At 37.3% G+C, this 5,000-nt stretch overlaps 1 protein-coding gene across 9 annotated transcripts in view; it reads right to left on the bottom strand.

The window, feature by feature from the left end:
- The window catches only part of LOC109100672 (zinc finger MIZ domain-containing protein 1-like), a 123,884-nt gene that overhangs the window by 111,450 nt on the left and 7,434 nt on the right, over nucleotides 1–5,000 (bottom strand). The gene's annotated exons all lie outside the window — the stretch shown is intronic.

Raw genomic sequence — 5,000 nt, 5'->3', positions numbered from 1 at the left:
TCTTTCTGCCTCTGTGAACAAGTAACAGAATAAAGAAGATCCAAAGTTCTCTTATCCTGTCTAGCGTGTTACTGACAGTACATCAGCTCAGAGTGACAAATGCCTGCTGCCACGCATGATGCCAGCCACGAGTGGCAGAGGAGCACGGAGATGTTAATCAGACAACAAGCCAAGCTGATCTTCAGGACATGATGTACTTTGTCATGTTTCTGTCAGCTGAAACCAGTTCTGCTAGTATGTGACATCCTCATCCAGTGATTTTCATCCTGTTTGTCCCTAATTTCAAACACTTTGCAAGTTATAAAATATTCTTTCATGTTGTTATAGCATCTGGAACATCCCTCACAAATCTGCAATTTAAAAATTTGTGTTTTAACCAACTCCTTTGAGACAATTGTTTTGTAATAAATTTTTTTTCTTTATGTTTTAAATATTCAAATGAGGCATTATCTATATAAAAATATGCACTAATTTGCATAAATCTCCAGAATGGAAACACAAACACTGGATGAAGCCAGATTCAAAATTCCTTAAAGTTAAATGATTTTTTTTTTCAGAGGGAATTTTGGATGTCTTTTTATCACTCCTTACATCAGAAAATACTGTCAACAGCCAGAAAAATACATATGTTTTACCAGATTTTATTATATAAATCAGGTGAATGGTAAATGTAGCATTCTGTAAAAAGCTGATTTCTGACTCAGTATACTAGAAAAAAACACACTTTGAGAAAATGGCCTTTAAATATATTCTACAAAATCTACAAATGCATAGATGAGGTCTAATAAAACAATTAAATGTGCATTTTGGATGTTTCTTTCCACTAATCTGAAAGAAGTGACAAAAAAGCCAACTTTTCCTTTTTAACAAACGATTCTAACAGAAGCACACAAAAACTGCATGAAGATGAGCACGAGGCAAACAAACAAACAAAAAACATCTTACATTTGCTCAGGAGAACAACTCCCCCCCTCCTGTAATTCAATAAAAAGGCTTTTAGCCATCATAATGATTTACAAAGTGACGAGTCAAACAGATTTACAGCGACAGCCTGAAAGGAACCCAACACAAATACAATTACTATTCACGTGACTGCCACCGCCAACCCCCTCCACCCGCGGGAGGCCAAGAACGGGAAACACGTTAGTACGAGCGCTCTGAATTCACCCCATTAAAAGAAGCCACCACCAAACAGGGTGGAGAAAAAGGCTGCCATTGTGGAAGTCACTTAAAGTGATAGACACTTGGAACGGTGGTTTGCTACAAGCCAGCCGCAATCATTATTCAATATCAGATGAGCTGACGAACCATAGCCAGAGGGGCAGTGACGTGTGGTAATTCTTTAGACACCAGCTGCAGCTAACAACGCAGGGCACACCACCTCATTATTGGGGTCAATTCTAGACAAAACACTGTTGTTCTTCTGTCTAAATAAACCATTTTTATTTTAATATAGAGACAAAAAGCACAATTGACCTTGATGGCATGACACAAAATTGTACTTGGGACTACACTGCTCTTTATGAAAACACACTAAAATCTCAAAGAACATTTTTGGCCATTTAATTCTAGCAGATTCTCAGAGCACACAGAGACATTTTAATATTCATTCAAATATTATTATAGAAAGACCATTTTTGAACACAGCAATGTGCTAAACAAATTTTTTTTTAGGATCAATTTCACACTATAAAAAGAAAGTAGACAGTTGACAAACAATATTAAATTATTTATAAAAAATATTTTTTTAATTTTGCAGTTATGTGATAGGACAAATTATTTTAGCACAAATATGCAAAATATAGGAACATGTTTGTACAATACAATTAATTTAATAACTAAGTAATAACTCAACTGCTGTAAGTGTGTAGAATATAATGTACACTGGTTAAAATATAATAATATAGAATAATTTAATTTTTTCATGTTTTCGAAAGGCTACATTTATTTGACCAAAAACACAGTTAAAACAGTAATATTGTAAGATATTACAATTTAAAATAACCGTGAACATTTTAATACATTTAACATTTTTATTTATTCCTATGATGGCAAAGCTGAATTTTCAGCAGCCTTAAATCCAGGCTTCAGTGTCACATGACCCTTCAGAAATCAGTGTAATATACTGATTTATCGAAAAGTCTTTAATTTTTTTTTCTGTACAGAACGAAGAGTGCAAAATGGGCCAACATGTTAAATAAATAAGCATGTACATTGCAGCTCTTTGTTAGTACAACTTGCCATTTAATTAATAATACTGCGGCACATAAGCAGGGGCCCTGGTGCACATGTTCAACTGCCTTTACACTTCCCACCTGCCCACTAACAAACAAGCTGCTTCGCCTTCTGCGGTTGTCGATGGTTGTGGTGTGACGCAGGTTTGAGGTTTGCGCTCTCTTCCTTGAAAACAGATCCACATAAATGTTTGTGTGGGTGTTGGCAACTATCTGGGTGGGAATTCTCTTGCAGAGGAACCCCTCAGGGCACTCCAGATTGAGTTTCCTCTGTTCCTGTGTCTCAGAGTCAAAAGAATCCCAGAGAAAATTAGACAGACAGCCATGTGCATGAAGCCAGCTTCAGAGAGCTAGAACAGGGTAAGTCACAGCAAGCCAACCTCAATAACGCTCAGTGATATCGATTAGACGCTCGAGATGTCCTGAAAAAGGTGTTTTGCTTTCCTATATCTGTGATGGCAACAGGGGAAAAAAAGATCTGCATGTTATTCCCGGCCTGCTGTTTCTCGTCTGAGGGCCACCGTGAAAATCTGAGCTGGCATGTGCCATCCGTCCCTGGTGACTACTTACTGCAGATGCAGGGTCAGGAGCTCTCAGAGCCGTCCTCGGAGGACACGCACCCAACGTTCAACGCGCCACCGGCTCAATCTAGCTAATAAAACAACAATTCACTCTGATGCTCAATGTCTCACCCAGGGCCACAGCATCATACAAAACTATGGGGGAATGTAACGGACGCCGTGCCGTCTTTAAGGCATGCCAGATTAATATACCAGCAGTGGGTTAATGTGCAATTAAAACATCTCATGTGAACACTGTTTGTTTATGCATCAGCAACAAGCTCACTACAGAAAGATCAGATTAACGATCTCAGCAGCCACTAATGAAACATTGAACATGTTTATGAAAACTACTCACTTAGAAGCTTTAAAAGCTAGCAAGCTACTTTGCTGCCTACACAGGAAGCTGCTTTCTAAGGGAACATTCTAACCATCACGGAACTTTATAAGTGACCGATTTGCAGTGAAGTTATCAATAACTAAAACTACTAAAAACCGGTTTTAGTATTTGAAATAAATCTGAAATAAGAAATATTAGATGAAAAACCTAAATTGAAAACTACAGTTAATTTAGCAACTAACTGTAATGTTAAAGTACTAAAATTACTGCTTCAGAAATAAAAATTCTATTTAAAAATAAATAAATAAACATAACAAAATTACTAAAACTTTTTATTTTCATTACATTTAAAATAAAAAACATAGAAAACAAAAATAAAAGTAATTCCAAATATTAATAACACAATAAATAATACTAAAATAGTAGCATTATTGAAACACAGACAGCTATTAGAATCACAATTTTAATACAGTTTGGAGTTAGCATATTGCTAAGCTAATACTACCTAAAATTGGTATAAGAAGGAAAACTGTCATCATCCGTTCTCACCCTCATCGTCATTCCAAACCTGTATTACTTTCTTCTGCAGAACACAAAAGAAGATATTTAAAGAATGTTATAGCTGCATTTTGTCCATATAAAACAACATTAACTTTCATTCTATAGACAATGTCATTTGCGTTCCATTTGGAATGACCTGAGTATGTGTAAATGATGACAATTTTTATTTTTTATGTGCACTACCCCATCAAGGTTAGAGATACTCTCCAAAGTCAGCTCACTAGATTCTGGAATGGATCATGACAGAGCTTTTGTCCGTTAGATGGCAAAACATATTTGTTTGTTTCTGGCTTTTGTTTTTAAAGAAACCATATTTCATGACGCACTGAAATGGGACTGCTTTTCAATCATAACACCCAAAAGGCTTACGCTGTTTGTCAACAGTTAATTAAAAAGCACTGAGAGACAATGACAAATACTGTTTGAAGATGATCCCTGGCAAGCCCCACACAGTGTATCATTGCTGTCTCTGGAATACACGATTAGTTTAATCTCATTACAGCAATGATAAATGATCAGTGCAACAATGGCTTCTGTTTTCTCAGAAGATGCACGCAAGAATGAGGTATGAAAAATCAAGGTTTAGTTTGCGATATCACTTACTCTTATCGCTCTCCTTTTAGCTGACAACTTTATTGTGGTGGTATTCAGACAATACTTAACTTACAGTTTCAATTTGTTACGGCATAAATAAACCTCTGACTACTTCACGTGAAAAAACACCTAATTGCTTTGGATTTCTAAGAAACTAGTCACTGTTAAATCAAATCTACTTTCCCCCCATGGCAAGGCTCAGTGAAAACCACTACACAACACCTGCCATTTTACAATATTTGCACTCTGGGGTTTCTAATATGGCTCTTTATCTGAACAGCCCAGGTAGAGAAATTAAAAGACATGAGCTCATAAGAGTGTGAAGCAGTCTGGTTCAGAACCGCAGGGATGAACAAGAAGGAAGGGCGCATAGTGGCCACCAAGAGTGTGGATTATGAAACAGTCATTAAGAGCCAGGGCACACAGCACTTACCTGGAAAGTGGTGCTTGCCATTGCATGCCAATTTGAGCCTGGACATACACGCGCAGACAAACACACTTACATGGCTCTGGATTTATCATGCTCTATCTGGCGCCGAGTCTGCACTAGCACTCCATGAACGTCTCTCTGTTGCCTACAGCTGTCACCTCATGAGCTCTGCACGGAGGCTGTGATGCATGAAGTGTATTTGTGGAGCAAGAGGTGTGTTCTCAGATGGAATACATTTTCATTGTGAGATCTGCCTTGAACGGTTAATAAGTGCTAAAGAA

The sequence above is a fragment of the Cyprinus carpio genome, chromosome B13, assembly GCF_018340385.1.
Source record: "Cyprinus carpio isolate SPL01 chromosome B13, ASM1834038v1, whole genome shotgun sequence".
In the NCBI taxonomy this organism is placed as follows: domain Eukaryota; kingdom Metazoa; phylum Chordata; class Actinopteri; order Cypriniformes; family Cyprinidae; genus Cyprinus; species Cyprinus carpio.
The sequence above is the reverse complement of the archived record's forward strand: the minus strand, read 5'-3'. Positions and strand labels throughout refer to the sequence as shown.